Source organism: Typopeltis vanoorti, chromosome 14, assembly GCF_054136105.1.
Source record: "Typopeltis vanoorti isolate ZY-2024b chromosome 14, IOZ_Tvanoo_1.0, whole genome shotgun sequence".
Lineage (NCBI taxonomy): Eukaryota > Metazoa > Arthropoda > Arachnida > Uropygi > Thelyphonidae > Typopeltis > Typopeltis vanoorti.
Window position 1 is genome coordinate 9,630,157 of NC_143562.1, and position 18,112 is coordinate 9,648,268.

Genomic DNA, 18,112 nt, shown 5'->3' on the forward strand with positions numbered 1-18,112 from the left:
AAAAGCTCGGAAGATATAGACAGGGTGCCAGAGTGAAACAAAAGACTCCAACTTAGTTCAATAAGATCTCAACACAACAAAAATGAATGCGAACCATCAGATAGATGTAATTAAACCAGAATACACCAGTAATTGTACTTTCGAATCGCTTGATGCATGGAAACAAAACACTACATGCGAGAGGTCTCTCAATCTGGCATATTAACATCAGATCCGAAAACATTGGATCTTTTTATTATTACAGGCTTATCTGGGGAATTACACTGATATTATTGATATATTGATTCTTACAGAAGTATCCATAACTAATGACGAAGCGACTGCTTTCCAAATTCCAGGCTTCCAACAACATAGATCATGCCGCCAAACAAAAAGAGGGGGTGGAATATTAATATTTATCAAACAAAAATTAATAGCAAAAGAAACGGCCTATCAGTATGAGCATGCTGAAACCCTCTGCCTCGAAATCATTAATACCGCGAATACACAGCATCCTAATACTAAATGCTATTTACAGGCCACCAAACCTAAACATGATAAAATTCTTGCACGAACTCAACTGCTGGCTTTCAAGCCAAGAAATATGCTCAACCGAACACCTAATGATAATTGGCGACATAAACATAAATATTGCAAATGAAAACCAGAACAACACTGTACAATACCTAGACACACTATCCATGTATAATCTAATACCAACAATAACATCATGTACTAGAGAAGAAATATTCGGAAATACTATCACTGCCTCCTGTCTAGATCATATAAACGTCCGAACACCACCAAATAGTTACACTGCATCGGTCATAAAGTGCAAAGTAGCAGACCATTACTTCACTACTCTAAACCTGCACGCCAAGACAATATCCAGGCAATGTCCCAGAGAAGAAAAGCAACAGAAAACAATAATAAACGAAGAAATAGTCAACCACGAAATAAGAAAAACAGACTGGGAACACCTGGCATCAGATTCAGCAGATACCTTATACAACAACAGCATTAAACTCACACTGGAGGAAATATATAAGAAAGCTACTAAGAAAGTCCGAATCCGTTCAAAAACAACACAAAATCCTTGGATAACACAAAACTTAATCCTAGAAATACACAGAAAGGACGCTTTATGAAAAGAATTAAAGCGATATCCAAATAACACATCTTTAAAAACTGAGTATAAGATAAGGAATCGCCTTACAACACAAATCAGAAATGCAAAACATTTGTGTCACTATGCAGCCTTGCTAAAACATTATTTCGATGTTCACTACAGACAGTTAGAAATACATACCGTATAACAAGACCTCAGACTACTAATTATATCACATATAAATACAATAATCACTACGGAAAGGCCACGCGAAACTTCTACATCCCAGACATGATAAACAAATTACCGTTTGAATACAGAAACTTTACAAATTACAATAGCCTGAAAAGAGCTCTAAGGACATACTACGAACAAGAAACAAGCACCCAAAATACCATACAAACTTAATGAAACACAATATATTCGTTCAGGCTTCCAGTTCAGCGACGCATCAATATATTCCAAGTTATTGTGTGCGCGTGCGTTAGCGCGAATTTCTCAATCATAGATTTCGTAGCTTCCCAACACAGAAAAAATAAAATAAAATAAAATACATAATGTATATTATTTCTGGGAAAACTCCCATGTTATTCCTCTTTATAAACTATTATAATTACAGCTATTTTGCCTGTTTCAGTTTAGGAGTACCCCTGTTTCAATGTCATTGGCTATTTACTCATGGATTCTTAGGGCATTATGAGTGTAGATGTACTAAAAAGTATATGTAGCCTAAGGAATAGAAAATTGCACATACCTTTTTCTGGGTGTTGTGGCTTTTCCTCTGTCTGCGATGTCGGAAACTGCAGAGTGTGTGTGGGGGGGGGGGGTAGGCAGTTTGGTAGAATAAGTTAGAAAAACCCGGTTTTTTTTCGTAATATATAGAAACATATACTTTTATATAGGGTGGGGAAAAAGTGAAAGGGTTAATTTTTTAAAATAGGGAAGGGGAAAGGTGGTTGACGGGGTGTAGAAACGGTCCACACCCCGTCAACCACCTTTCCCCTTCCCTATTTTAAAAAATTAACCCTTTCACTTTTTCCCCACCCTATATAAAAGTATATGTTTCTATATATTACGAAAAAAACCCGGGTTTTTCTAACTTATTCTACCAAACTGCCTACCCCCCCCCACACACACACTCTGCAGTTTTCGACATCGCAGACAGAGGAAAAGCCACAACACCCAGAAAAAGGTATGTGCAATTTTCTATTCCTTAGGCTACATATACTTTTTAGTACATCTACACTCATAATGCCCTAAGAATCCATGAGTAAATAGCCAATGACATTTAAACAGTGGTACTCCTAAACTGAAGCAGGCAAAATAGCTGTAATTATAATAAAATACATAATACCCAACTGGTGTCATCCTCAGATAAGCTTACATACATATAAGCTTCGAGGATGAAAGCAAAGAAATTAGTTCTCATCCGAGATGTATCATATGTAACCAAATGCATGTAATGTACGTATCACATGAAAACCGATGTATGTAATGTATGTATAATATGTAAACCAATGTACGTCATGTAAATATCACATGTAAACAAATGTAAGGAATGTATCATATGTAAACAAAATGTAATGTATATAATAACTGTAACAAATGTATGCAATGTAAAAAAAAAAAAATTCTTTTAAATGTAAATCATGAGTTTACACTGTATGTGAGAATAAGGAAATATATTTAGATTGCATATGTGTAAATACTGTTGTATAAGCATATGTGTAAATACTGTTGTATAATCACACCTTTTCAAACTTGAAAAAAAATAGTAAACTACAACATGTAATATTATACAACTTATGTAACTCAGAACAATATAATTGTAAATTATTATTATGATTGTTATATATAAAAAAAACTGTTATCATCAATATTATTTAAATCTCATTATATGTAGCACAAAGAGCTGAACCTTGTAAAATAATATACTGAACAGATGATCATTGTACATATGTAAATATGTGAAAGAACAGTAAAAAAAAAATATTATTATTAAATACATGACGCCTTGAAGGAGTCCAAAGTCTCATTGAAGGAGGGCAGCTACTCTACAACTCGTCGTCGACACCACTCAATCCACCAACTACTGTGAACCGCACATCGACACCAACGCCATTTACTGTGCACCATCACCTCCAGTAGTATTTTCACAGACAATCACGAACATCCATACCCATGGCGGGATTCGAACCCACAGCCTTTTGGTTGGAGAGCGGATGCGCTAACCATTCAGCCAACCAGGCTGGCAAATGGGAGATAAACATTTGGTGATGGAGTGAGCCTGTCACTTAGTAAAACCACTGCTCAATATCTTTAAGTAATCGAGAGTAATGTATCAAAATGTTCCTTCAGGTCACTCATTGAGGTTAACGTGATCTCACGGATAATCTAATTTTTGGAGAATACCCTTTACTTTTTACAGTGGTCTCCATCTATCAGTCTCATTCTTTGTATGTTTCATTTATATGTTAAGGGAAATAAGAATGCTCCAGTTTATTGCAGCATTTCTTGAACGAAAAGAATTGCCTCGATGTTTGCAAGAAACCTGAAACATAATGACAACACTCGTGTATGTAGCTGTGAAAATTATAAAATTACAAAATTAATAATAATGATAATAATAAGCTAATACCTTTTATTCCCTTATAGGGAGTAGGCTAGGCCTTTTACTCCTATCTAGATTTTGGAGACTGAGTAGGCAGTTCAATCTCTAGTGGTAGCCAATCAGAGATAGTTCGTCCATGGCTATCACTAATTATAGACGGCCGCCAATTAAGAGACCGGCAAAGAAGTACTGCCATTTCTTGATATTTAACACAAACAGCGTGTGTTACGGCCTGAAATAATGTGGGTTCGATCGTCGGTTTTCTTGAGTTTTACTGTAGAAAACACCCGCTTGCCTTTGCCAGAGATCGACTAACTCGGGAAGCGGTCGAAGAAAGGCTTAGAAAAATTTCCTCCAGCTGTCAATTGGAGGTCAGTCTATCTTCGGTTGGTGCAGAGTACTCAAGCGCCACTTCCACTGAGCTACATTGTCACATTCGATTATTTTAATTCCTTCAACTTAGATAATATTTTGAAAATGATGGAACTTGCAAATCTAATGTTGAATCCATCAGCGTATTTAGTGCATTCTCTGATCATGATGTATATTTAGGACCTCAAAAGCAGTGCGAAATAATTAAACTTAATGTTGAAAGTTTTTATGTCATCAGTATTAATGTAAAACTAACAAAAGTCACTTAATTTTTTTTTTTTTTTTTACTTTGGCGGCAATGCATTTTCATATCGCTTAAGTTTGCAGAGATCAACTGCTCAGTACTGCATATAAAATTTTGTTCTATTTTAAGCAATTCAGCTTTAACATTATTATCTAATGCCCTTTGTTCCTTTATGGAGAGAAGATAAGCTATTTTTGCCAAATCTAATTTGGATATTGAGTAGCCAGTTCAATCTTCACCAGCAGCCAATCAGCGACAGCTACCCCAATATTACTACTAATTGTAAATAGCATCCGGTGAAGAGACAACTAACATACTGTATGTCATCTTCTCGCAGTCCCCTAACTAACACTATATATTATTGTCTGATGGATTCTACTGTTCGATTTTCTTGAGTTTATGGGAGAAAATCTTGTCTCTGCTAGAGATGGACTAACTCGGGAACTGGTAAAAGAAAGGCTCCGAAAAGTTCATTTTCTTTTTGGTGACTAGATTATAATCTAAGGATTTCCTCTCTTTGCAAACGCCACTGTCCATGAGCTGCACAGGCCAAGCATCTGTATTTATCTAGGTAACGTACCTAGCTGGTACTCAACACTTAAATGTAATATATTTTTTGCAAAGGTGATATAGATCTTGTCATTTTAATAGTAATTCTAAGTACACCCTCTGGTCAAAAAGAAACCGAACTTTTCGAATATAGAAGAATCTAGGGAGCCACATGTATCTTTTTGTTGTCGAAAGGGGCAACCTTCCTTAATGTTGTGTCAACTGTTTATGAGATTTGTTTCATTAGAAGCAGAGTTATAGTGTCAACAGTGACAGTGTGTTTTGACGAACGGTCGGAAAATCAGATTCAAACAGCGAGCTGTGATTGACTTTTGTGGTAAACTTGGTAAACGTTTTACTGAAACGCACCGAATGCCTCAAAAAGCATATGGTGATGAATGCTTATCCTGTACTCAAGTTTACGAGTGGTTTAAGCAATTTCAAAGTGGTCGTGAGGCGCTTGAGGACGACGAAAAGCAGGGCCGTCCAAAAAAAGACTGTCCAGACTGTGCGATGTTATCATCCAAGAATTGCTTGATTTCATCAAAGAAAACCCGAAATCGTCCTTGAGATTGATTGAAGATGCATTGGGGATTCCAAAATTAACTGTGCACGACATTTTGACCTAGAGTTCGGGCCTTCGTAAATTGAATTCGCGATTTGTTCCCCCACGTTGACCGACGACCAAAAAATGTATCGAATTGAACACTGCAAGAACCTCATTGAAACCGCTCGTAAGGACTCAACTTCCTTGAAACGATTGTTACTGGTGACGAAACGTGGTGATTTGAGTATGAGCCCGAACACATCTCTAGAGTGCTGAGTGGAGACCACTAGAAGAGGGGCATCTGAAAAAAAGTCGCTTGGAGAAGTAAAAAGTAAAGACAATGCAGATTTGTTTCTACGATTCCAGGGCATTATCCAAAGAACTCTGACCAAATGGGTGGTGAGTTTTATCTCGAAGTTCTGTTGCGACTGATAGCGAGAATTAGCCATGTGCAGCATGAATATCGTGATGACCAACTGCTTGTCAAAACACACTATCACTCTTGGCACTATAACTCGGCTTGTAATGAAACAAATGTCATAAACAATTGACACAACACTAACGAAGGTTGCCGCTTTCGAAAACAAAAAGGTACAACAGGTGGCGCTACTAGTTTTTTCTATTTTCAAAAAGTTCGGTTTCTTTTTGGACAGACGATGTTTGTCAAATTTAATTTTAATACTTATCTTTGTCAATATAGTAGATATCATTCACTACTTCACATTCCACCCTCTTCCAACTTTCAACTATCCAACCTTTTATTTAGTTTCCTAAAATCTTTTAACCTATATTGTATCTCAGTAGAAGTGGCGTTTGCACTCTACAGCACTTGACCGGATGACGAAAGACTGGTTAGACTCTAGTCGCCGACTGGAGGACCATTTTCTAAGCCTTTTCTGGACCACTTCCCGAGTTAGTCGTTCTCTGGCATGGACAAACAGGTTATTTCTCCTGGAAACTGGGATTTTTCGTTCCATAAGCCGTCTGACACACTATTTTCAGACATTAAAAATATTATGTAAGGGTTAGGGATCACGAGATGGTGGCTCTTGCTAGCCACCTTCACTGCATACCGATTATTTAGTGATAGTCTTGGTCCAGCTACCTCTGATTGGCCACCAGTGGAGGTTGAACTGCCTACTCAGTCCCCAAAACTTAGATTGGTCTGAAACGGCCTAATCTTCGTATGCGGTAACAAAAAGGCATTAGCTGATTTTTTTATTTTTATTATTTATTTGGTCCGCTTAGTTAGTCTGGTGGCTTTGCGCTTCGCAACCATATGCCTGGGGAAGCAGTGTCCTAGGTTCGATTCCCGTCGATGACGTGAGGAATTTGGGGATCTTCCTCAGCCATAGCCAAGTTAGCCAGTCTTGGGCGTGGACAGGAGGGTTTTTTCTGCGAGTTTATCTGTGGTTTTTCATCCCGCAAAGCAGCGAAACCAGAACCGTGAACACATAGGCTGCAGTCATAGAAATACAGCAAGGAAGGCAAGGGAAACCACCTTGTGTCATTATCTCTCTAGTAATCAGCTGCAATCCTTTCAAAGAGAGGAAGCCACAGGATCGGATCGGATTATTTATTTATTTATTTGTTTCAAATTTCGCCATACAGGTAACTAACGTTATTCACGGGGATTGCGCTCTCGAGAATTGCCGTGAATATCGAAAACACGTAAAACGTGTAGGCTATAACACGGGGAATTGAGATTGGGTTTCCAAACGAGCGATATTGCGATCTTTTAAGAGTAATTTAATTAAATATGCACCTATTTTGCATACATATTATGGCGTGGGTCCTATGCCATAGGAGAAGTAAATAAAATATTCAGTACATATAAATAAAACTATGAAAATAGTTATTTATTTCAAGATTAATACATTGTAACCAGATCTTAATCACCAGGTTAATCTCTGGATTTTAAGAATCTCTCAATAGAAACCTAATTTGCAGCTTTCAACTTCTGATTGCAGATTTCTCTGAAGCTTTTAGGAAGGTTTTCATTATTCCTTTTCACTTTTGGTCAGTCATGTTCTTTAAATAGAGAGTCATGGCTCTGTCAATCAACTTACTGTATGCCTACAGATACGAGACCATTCCACACTTCTGCGCATGTCAAAAGAAGGAGAATCCATTCCGATATTAGGGTAATCAATGTGTGGGATGAGTGCTTATTGTTGTAGGTCGGAAAATTAACTTTTCTTTTATGAAAATTCTAGTTGCAAATATTTTGCTTGTACAACAGTAGGAAAATTTATGTATAAAGCACTGGACTTCACATCTTGGTGGCCAATTCATGCATCCTTGTTTTTTTTTCCCCTCTTCAGCATGAATTGATTATTCTTAGCACAAACCAAGGTTGGTTCTACGAAGTGTGGGCGTATAATAATAATTTTAGACATGACCTTCGTTATGAGCGTTTTCACAGGCTCAACATTCACAGCACTTGACCCAGATTCCTTAGAGATATCCTTATCCATACCCAAAAGAGCTTCATTGACCAGATCCTCCTGATGCGATTCAAGCAACTCTTCCGCATTTTTTCCATTGAGCTCCTCAATCCAATCTGACGAGACATCTCGGAAATAGTTTTCTTTGCGTTGATAACATTAAATCTCTAACGTTAAATCTCTGGCAATGTTTACAGCTTCAGGCGAAAGTTTCTTACACACACAGTGTTCACACAAAAAGGACTGAACTCATTCCGGCACCTCGAATGATATCAATTGCCATCTTATGTTAAATTGCCGCTAGAATTCTAATACTAATCCTTAATCAGCCTGCACAAGGTTTGCTGCGGATATTAGGCTTTAAAGGTTGCAATGTCACCTCGATCTATGGGTTGGAGGAGAAACGTTGTTTTGAGTGGGGGAAACAACTCCTGAATATTTTCATTAAAATTAGCAACATTTCATGGAAAACCATGTGTTAGAATGACAAGGATTTTGAAGGGAAATTTTCTTATTCAAATTAAGGGATATTAAATCCGACGTTATTTCCAAGTCGAATAAGAGACTCAAAGATAGAAATCAAAGAGTTTCATGCCGAATATAGCAAACTATACAAGTTTCGGCGGATTGTAGCGTACGCTAAAGGACATGGAACCATACCAGGGCAACTTGTAGCAAAGATGGGTAAAGTTCAGATCACTATTCTTAGTATTTTATCAGAATGTAGAAAATGGCGGTGTACTAGAGAATTGCGTGGTAGTGCCAGATATGTGTGAGAGTGTCGCTGAAAGTGTAAATGAAGGTAGAAACACCGAAGGAATGGATGATTTGATCGATAATGAAAATGGTGAGATAAATGCGAGTAGCGAAATTGCCCGTTTAAATGGCGCGATACACAGAGCCAAACGACAACTGGAGCGTATGCAAAAATGTGTGTTGAACGTACCGACAAATAACCGGCGGAAGTCTGTGACGGCAAATAATAGAATGTACGTAAACGTCAATAAAATGAAGGAGCGAGTGCTGTATGGGGATTCGCTATTAAGAGGCGTAATAATTGAGAGTTTAACGAAGTCGTACCAGCCGGGTGCGAACATAAAGGACGTCAGCGAATCTATTCGACTGCAAAAACAGAGGGTGGAAGAGATGATAATAGTGGCAGGAACGAATGATTTGAAAGAGGACAAAATGGAAATGATAGAGGATGTGAGGGAGTTGTTTGAGGTAGCAAAAGAGAAGAGTGAGAGAGTTAGGATGGTGAGTACCTTACCGCGGTATGACAGCGAAGTATTTAGAAGGAGGGCCATAATTGCCAATGACTTTATGCGTGGGTTATGCATGGAGAGTGGTGTGGAATTTGTGGATGTGTGGAATGAGTTCGATGGGCGAAAGGACTTATATAAGATGGATGGGTTACATTTGAATGGAGTTGGTGTACGGAGACTTGAAAGAGTGTTGATGAATGATGTGGAAGTGGATGTACAGACTCAGGGAAACTAGATTTATTAAGAGGGGGGGAGTAGATATGCAGACTTTAGGGGGGGGCAGTTAAGTGTATGAATGAGTATATTATGCCCGGGCGAGTACGAAACACAACAAATCAGAATGGGATAATTAGTATAAGGCATCAAAGTAGGGATGGGACAAATGGGCTTCTGTGATTCATGTACACTAATGCCGGGAGTATTAGGAACAAGAAGGAAGAGTTTTTGGCCATGGTTGGCACTTCCAGGCCACAGGTTGTTGGTATTAGTGAAACATGGTTGACAGAAGATGATAAAGCTAGTGGGATTGAATGCGATGGGTATAGCGTGTTCAGGAGTGACAGGGTGAATAAAAAGGGGGGAGGAGTGTTATTGATGATAGCTGATGAGCTTCAGCCAAGGAGTATAGAAGTTGAACTGCAGGATGGGGAAAAAAGCACATTTGAGGCTGTTTGGTGTGAGATACAATCTAGCAGAACAAAATATACAATTGGGTGCTGCTATAGACCGGGTGATGGAGTGGATGGTGGGAATAGTATGCATAAGCAAATAGAAGAAATGAATGGAAGGAGGGTAATTATTATGGGTGATTTCAATTATGGTAACATTGACTGGAAAGAGGAGAGGGCACATGGGAGGAAGGAATTGGATTTTATGCAGTTATTAAGAGACAACTATCTACGGCAACATGTATTGGAAAATACCAGGGGGCAGAGAGTGCTGGACCTAGTAATTGCAACTGAGAATGTAGCTGTAATGAACATGACCATGTTGCCACCAATTGGTGAGAGTGACCATAAGGTCATGACTTGGGAGGTGGCTAAAGGAGTCGAATTTACAATTAAGACAGGGTATATGTGGAATTACCGGGCTGGTAAGTATAACAAGCTTAGGTGTGTGCTTGGCTCAATGCCATGGCATGTAAAACTGCAAGGGCTGGATGTTGATGGTGCATGGGAGGTGGTTAAGAACTGTTTGCAGGAGGCAATGGTTGACTGTATACCAAGAGTCCGAATAATAAATCAGGTAGGGATTAAATGGATGAATAACACTATTAAGCTTGAGCTGCAAAAAAAGAAACAATTGTGGAGGGAATTTAAGGAGAAGGGTGACCATCAGGTGCATGAACAGTATAAAGCTCAGGCCAGGATGGTAACAAGGGTGGTAAGAAAAGCAAAAGCAGATTACGAAAGGAAATTGGCCATGCAGGCTAAAGAGAATCCCAAACAGTTTTTTCAATATGTTGCAAGTAAAAGGAAAAATGCTCATGGTAGAATGATCTTAAAAAATGCTGAGGGTAGGGAGGTAACTGAATCAGTCGATGTTGTGGAATTACTGAGCGAGCACTTTGCAAGAGTATATCATCCAGGTGGTGGCTTTGCGAAAATGGAGGAACCAACAGCTTATACTGGAATTGTGATGGATGAGGTAGAGGTAACTAGTCTATTACAGAAGCTCAATGTCAATACATCTGTGGGATTGGATGGTATACCAGCTCGTGTCGTACGTGAAGCGGCCAAAGAATTGTCAGTGCCCTTGAATATTATGTTTAATTTGAGCCTCAGGACTGAGTCAGTCCCAAGGGGGTGGAAAGAGGGGAAAATAGTTCCACTGCACAAAGGTGGTTCCAAGGCTGCTGTTGAAAATTACCGGCCAATCAGCATAACAGGAATCATTATCAAGGTCTTAGAGAAAATAGTCAAGAGGAAAATACAAGATTGGATAGAAGAAAAAGGGATACTGTATCGGGGACAGCATGGTTTTGTGAAGGGTAGGTCATGCCTCAGTAACTTGCTCACGTATTATAACACAGTGACGGCTGAACTGGATAAGGGTAATGGGTTTACAGTGATTCTGCTGGACCTTGCTAAGGCCTTTGACAGGATACCACATGGAATTCTAATCAGTATATTGCAGCATATGGGAATGGACATAGGGTTGGTGAGATGGATAGGAGGGTGGTTGACGGAGAGATATCAGAGAGTGGTTTACTCAGGAGTAGAGTCCACAGGACGGCCTGTGACTAGTGGTGTACCACAAGGATCTGTTCTTGGACCACTGCTGTTTAATTTGTTCATAAATGATATAGGAAAGATCTGAGAGGAACAGTTCATTTGTTTGCGGATGATGCGAAGTTGGGTAGGGCAATAGTGAATGCAGATGATGTCAAAATTTTGCAGGATGATTTGAATAGATTGGAGGTCTGGGCTAGGGAGAATGGATGTCAATTTAATGTGGCAAAATGTAAGGTTATGCATTTTGGGGTGAAAAGATGGGAGGCAGTTTACTGCATTGGTGGAACCGTGCTCCAGGAAATTGATGAGGCACGAGATTTAGGAGTGTTGGTGGATAAGGAATTGAAATTTAGGGGACACATTGCAAAAGTGGCCAAATCAGCTCATCAAATCACTTGGTTGCTGAAGAATACGTTGACAAGCAGAGACAAGCAGGTTATTGTTCCTCTGTATCGAGCCTTGATAAGACCTCATCTCGACTACTGTGCTCAGATTTGGTCACCTAGGTTTCTTCTTGATGGGGAGGAGGTGGAGAGGATCCAGAGGCGAGTGACCAAGATGATAGCAGGTCTGTGGAATGAACCGTATGAGAACAGGTTGAGGATTTGTGGGTTGCAAAAATTGGTTGATAGGCGGAGGAGGGGAGATATGATTGAGACATTCAAATTACTGAAGGGTTTCTATAAAATTAATTCAGAAGATATTTTTGAGAACAGGGCTGGTTGTGGGAGGACTAGGGGACATCCATGGAAACTGGGCAAAAGTGTGGTTAGTAAAGGTGTTAGAGCTGGGTTCTTTACTTTTAGAGTAGTGAATGAGTGGAATGCGCTCCCTGAGTCTGTGGTGGATGCTGTGACAGTGAATGAGTTTAAGGCGAGGTATGATAGATACTGTATGAATGTCAAATAGTTGTGATGAAAATGATTTGGGGCCTCCCTCGATGAGTCTAATGACTCCCTGGAGTCGCCCGTAATAATAATAATAATAATAATAATAATAATAATAATAATAATAATAATAATATTTTCCATAATGTAAAACACAACTTCTAGGAGATGTATGATGTTATACATTATGGTGGAAAATCACTACCCAGACGGGTTTCGATCTTTATTGAGGTCTCATCAGTAAGCAGGTAGACCAGGTAATACTGAGATTATAGTGAAGAGAACTTATATACTTTGCTATACGAGTGAAGTGACGCCTTTTGTTTCTTTATTCTAGTAATTTATCAATGCACCTGTTTGACAACTCGTATAGCAAAGTATATAAGTTCTCTTCACTATAATCTCAGTATTACCTGGCCTACCTACTCACTGACGAGATCTCAGTAAAGTTCGAAATCAGTCAGGGTAGTGAACTTCCATCATAATGTATAACATCATACATATCCTTTGTGTTTTACATTATGAAAAATACCAAGAATAGTGATCTGAACTTTACCCACCTTTGCTACGAGTTTCCCTGCTTTGGTACCGTGTGCTTTAGCGTACGCTACAATCCGCCGAAACTTTGGTAGTTTGCTATATTCGGCATGAAACGCTTTGATTTCTATCTTTGAGTTTCTTATTCGGCTTTGAAATAATGTGGGATTTAATATCCCCTTAATTTGAATAAATTTACATCGCCGAAGTAAAGCCTTTTGGCTCTTTATTTTAGGAATTTTCTCATTTTCACAATCGGTTGAAATCTTGGTAGAATTCTCCCAAAAAAGATTCAGTGAAAATCTTTGATGTTATGAGACCTTTGTATTCCTTCTCTCTACACAACAGGTAATCTTGATTTTGCATATCTTCAGTGCTCCTGGATTTTTCTGAGAGAAACACCATGAGAGGTGCTATTTTGGAGTCGTCGAAAGCATTGCCTCCCAAAAGGAATGTTCACATTTGATTTTCTTGGCTTTAAACACAGATGCTGTCTTCTCTTCGATGGATATGTAAGACTGGCTTCCTAGTCTCTTCTAAATTAAACAAATGCTTCAGTGGGTAATCTCCTTCTATATTAATAAATATCTAAAAAAAGTATGAAGGTATAAAAGTCTTATAGTGGCTGCACTGCATAGTTCAAAAGGTCTAGACAGAGGGACAAATTCCGATGATTGAAGTAGAGCTCTCATAGTACCGATATATATATAAAGAGGGAAATAAAACTGAATGTGAAATTTACAGAGGTATTTCCCTACTGAGTGTTCCTGGTAAGATTATTTATGCCAGTATACTTGAGAAACGGTTGAGAAGAATTGTGGAAGAAAAGCTTGGGGAATAACAAGCTGGATTCAGGTCAAATAGAGGCTGTCAAGATAAGATCTTAATTTACAACAAATAGTTGAGAAATCATTTGAATATAACAAAGATCTGTATTTAAGTTTTGTCACTCTGGAAAAGGCATATGACAAGGTGCCAAGAGAGAAGCTGTTCAAAACGCTACAGTTATATGGTGTCAATGGGGCATTATATCAAGCAAAACTTAGTCTTTATTTGAGTTGTGAGTCAGCGGTTAGAATTGAAGGCAGTACAGGAAAATGGTCTGATGTTAAATCTGGTGCCAGACAAGCATGTACATTATCCCCTCTGTTATTTATTATCTATATCGATCACATTATGAAGGAAAGTGGTACCTGATATCAATATTGGAGATGTTATTGTCAGTTCTTTATTCTATGCAGATGATGTTATACTTCTAAATAAATCCGCTACAACTTTGCAAGTTTCCTGGACTAAATTGAATAACTGCTGTAATAGATATGGTATGAAGGTCAGCAATAACCAGACAAAAACAATGAAAATAGGCAGAATCATTGAAAATGTCAACTGCATTGTGAATGCAAAATAAATTCATATGGAATAAGAGAGAAATTAGCCAGAACACGAAATTAGCTGTATACAAGATAGTGTTCAAACCAGTTTTAACTTATGGATCTGAGAGCTGGGTGAGAAGTAAAACAAAAACACTTGACCAAAGACTAGAGACTGCAGATATGAGAGTCCTGGGAAATATTAGTGGCATGAACAGTTGGCATCAATGGCAATATCATATTAAAAACGAGGATATTAGGAAAGAACTTGACCTTGTCATCATCCAAGAATGCGTTATCAGAGCTAATCTCAGGTGGTATGGTCACTTAAACAGAATGGGCGAAGAAAGATTAGCAAAACGAGTGTTCTCTGCCATGTCGCAGGAAAATAATCCAGAGGAAGACGAAGATATAGATGGATTGTTACTGTAAAAGTGCCTTAGAACAAGGTTTCCCAAACTTTTTTTTTCCCGTGGGCCCAGCTATTTTAATACTTCATTTTTGTAACCCACTAAACGTTTTATGGTCAATAGGTAAAATAAAACAAATTTGAATGTTCATCGAGTTTTCATTTATTGTTATTATAATAAAGAAGCATTTACTTTTACAAAAATATAAAGAAATTAAACTAAAGCCAAGTAATTGATTAATGAGGAGTGTGATGCTGTTGTTTGTTAACTAGAAACTTCAAGTTTGGAGGAAAAGTTGATAACTTTATTCTTAAATCCAGTTCGACTTTCAATCGGTTTCTATATTTATTTTCTATAAAAACCAGTGTTTAAAACACTGTTTCAAACATATAGGTTGTGACAAAAGGCATTAGAAATTTTATCGCTTTTTTTCTGCTAAAACTGGGTACTCCTGACGACAAGACAGCCAAAAATCCATCAGTGGCATTGTGTTCAAGATGTCTTTGAGAGCCATATCACACGACAGTTCAATATTTGAATCCACAATTTTGTCTCAGATTCTGCGTTCACTGTAAAATGGTTCCTTATTCATGCTGTGTTGCTGTTGATTGGGGTGGGGGAATATTCCTTCAGATGTACCTGCAGTCCTAGCATATGTTCTTTAATAACAGCTGAAATTTCATTCGGCATGCAACTCATATTATACTCCTTTTTTAATTCTGTTAGATTTGTAAAAGTTTTGTAATTCCCTGCTTCCACACGACGGGACCACAAATTGAGGTTTTTTTTTTTTTTTTTTTGTTGTTGTTGTTGTTGTTGTTGTTGCAGCTTCCACCTGCTCTTGCACTTTAAACGCAGTTACATTGCTACCTTGTAATGTCAGATTTACGTTATTCAAAACCAATTGACATCATGAAAACTGTCTTTGAATTCAAATATTACATCCGTAGCCGTTGGGTGACATCGGTCTAAGAACATTAAAACCTCATCCTTCATTTCAATAAATATTCTCAAAGCATTCCCTCTTGACAGCCATGGCACTTCGTAGTGTATTCATGTTCACTCCCCATTTCTTTGCACAACGCAGAGAATGTTCTTGAATTCAATGGACGAGATTTTATAAAGTTTATTTATTTATTTAAAAGCAATGGCATTCTTTTGACGGTCAATGCTTCTCTTTGAATGCTACAATGCACCCATACACAGTCTGGTGCTACAGCTTTGATCTTCAGAAAAAGTCCAGTACGTGCGCCTGCCATTGCGCGGGCTCCATCGCTACTCAGGCCCACACATCTTTTCCATGCAATATCCTTTTCATTGATGTAATTTGCAATCAAATTAAATATTTCATTTAAAATAAACAATTATAATAATCACAGTTGTTCAGCCGAATCCACCGGGGAAGGTACACGTAATCAGTAAATACAAAAAAATACGTGCGTGAGTACATGGCGGGGCGAGTAAAACAAAGCCAGATCGCCAAACGATTCGGCCGGTTGCTGGTGGTGTGTTCAACCACCAGCAACCGGCCGAATGCATGGCATGCCTGGGAGATATTTAGGCCAAGAACCTAAAATTTCAGACATGTTGCTAAAATTGTGAGGACAGCAAAGTTGATAATGGGAATGATGTGGAGGACACTGTCTTGTAGAATTAAGGATGTTATGTTGTATGCAGCTTTCATCAGGCAACATATGGATTACTGTGCACAGATTTAATCACTTGATTTACAGAAAGATGAAGATGCCTTCGTAAAAGTCCAGAGATAATTGATTAAGTTGATTTCTTGTCTGTAATGTTGACTGCAGACAGGTTAAGATAATGCAATTTTCAGAGGAGGAGAGGGGATATGAGCAAGACAGTTAAGATGTTCAATCAAAATCAAATCAACTAACGCCTTTTATTCCCTAATAGGGAGTAGGCGAAGCCTTTATACCCTATCTAGCTTTTGGAGACTGAGTGGGCAGTTTAATCTCCACCGGTAGCCAATCAGAGATAGCTTGCCCCTGTCTATCACTAATTATAGCAGCCGCCGATGAAGAGGCTGGCAAACAAGTGCTGCCATCTCTTGGTACCTAACCCTAACAAGATATGTCACTGTCTGAAATAATGTGGGTACTACGGTCGATTTTCTTGAGTTTACGGGACGAAAAACCCGCGTTTCCAGGAGGAAAAACCCGCTTGCCTGTGCCAGAGATCGACTAACTCTGGAACCGGTCGAAGATAGGCTTAGAAAGTTCCTCCAGTCGGCGACTAGACTAGAACCTAGGTCTAACTTCAAGCGCTAAGAGGTTATTAATAGATTAATCTCGGGGAGGTTTTGAATAAAATGGGCTCCCAGGCATGACTTATTGAGGTCATGCCTGGAAGCTCTATAAAGAGAGTGTGAACAAGGGGGTGAGAAGCAGGATTTTTTCATGGAGTGGAGTGGTGGTGAGTGATTGGAATGTATTGCCCGAGAGTGTGGTGAGCGCAGAGACAATGGACATATTTAAGGCGCAGTATGATAATCTGTGTGTGTAACAGTGGGACCCCCCTCGATGAGTCTTTGACTTCAAGGAGGTTTAATAACAATAATAAACATTTAGTTGCTTGGAATCCTGATGTAGCATAACTCTGAATACTCCAGGAATGATTCTTCTGCTAACAATTCAAATTGTTTAATATGGTGTCTGCTAAATTTGATGACTGTTAGGCAGTGCTTTTTTCTGGAAAAAAACGTGCCGGTACTCACCATGAAGATGTTATTACAGCAGCTTTGACACTTTTAACATATCCTCGATATAAACCCTCCTCATCTCTAGATCGCTTCTTGCTTTTGGTATCAACTGTAGAATGATGACCTCGGAGCAGCCATTAGTCCACATATTTGCTAGAGTTGAACTGAATGAGTCTCACAGGAGCCAAAAGTTCAGGAAGAACTACACGAACAATACCAATCAATGTTGTTGTGTTATTCACAGTTGTCGATTCTTTAATAAGTAACTATGTTTTGTTTTTGGAGTTCACTATATTGTCTATTAATGTTTTTCTCATTTCATTTGCGATATGTTAATGCAAGTATTTGCAGAATAAAGAATGTATCCCATATCTAGGCCATTGAGTTCCTGTAAATTTATTTCTTCTTCAAAGTTGTTAAATGATTGATTTCTCTTTGCAACTTTGTAAGCGGTTCGAAACACTTTTCCTGTTAAGTCTTTATTGTGAGACAAAGTATTTAGGAAAACTTTCTCTAATGTTTCGTTTTTTGCTTCAGATATTATTTTTGGCATGCTTTGTGTGCTGCACTCTCCTTATGATCGTAAATCTTTTTTCTTAATGACATTAACTGTTGTTTGCGAGATTCTCCAAAATGACTGATTTTACCATTTGGGTACTCTGCCGAAATTTTCGTTCCCATGTGTTTATCGACGGCAAGACTTCCGACATCACGACACACTTTACAGCCGAAAATTGTATTTTTGACATACAGCCACTTCTCTCGTAGAAGTCATTTTTCTACAAAAGTGTCCAACATTCGGGCCAATCATTATCAGAGTCTGCTTCCTTTTG